Raw genomic sequence first — 696 nt, forward strand, 5'->3', positions numbered from 1 at the left:
GGGAGCTCATCAGACCTGGGGATTATTCTGAAAGGCGTTATCAGGACAGGCGTGGGAGACTTGGGGCACCACTGAAGCCAAGAACATCTTCTTCCAGGACAAATGGACACATGTTCTGTGAATTCCAGAAGTTCACTGAAAATGTCTATGCAACTCCCCGCCCGCATCCACGACTGTTCTGCCACCGACCGACATTAGCATTTTGCTGGTTTTGAAATCAAACGTCTCTCGGACTTTCATTTTAACTCCGTTATACCTGAGAAACGCCCCTGCATTGTGAAATGGGGGCTTAATAAATATTGGTTCAACGTGTGACCGAAACGGACAAAAGGTTTGTCAGAAAGACCCAGAGTTGAGCTTTCTACCCCGCAACCAGCCAATGTCGCTATAAACACCAGCTGTAGCTCCTTAAATATTTATCAATATGGAACCACAGACTTTTATGACCTTTGAGAATTCGTTGTTGCTAGCAAAAAAAAAAAAAAAAAAAAAAAAAAAAGGACAGGAAAAAAAAAAGAAAAAAAGAAAAAGAAGGAAAGAAACCTCAGGCCACGAGCGTCACAGTCTCCTATAAAGCTGGGAAACGAGAAACTAGGAAACGGGCCGTGAGCACTGGAGTGTGTCGGTCCTGTTTAGAAATGTCCAAGTCACGTAAAGAACAGTGAAAATGAACGTGAGCTGGGTCAGACTTCGAAG

The sequence above is a fragment of the Pteropus vampyrus genome, unplaced genomic scaffold (assembly GCF_000151845.1).
Source record: "Pteropus vampyrus isolate Shadow unplaced genomic scaffold, Pvam_2.0 Scaffold188, whole genome shotgun sequence".
Classification (NCBI taxonomy): Eukaryota; Metazoa; Chordata; class Mammalia; order Chiroptera; family Pteropodidae; genus Pteropus; species Pteropus vampyrus.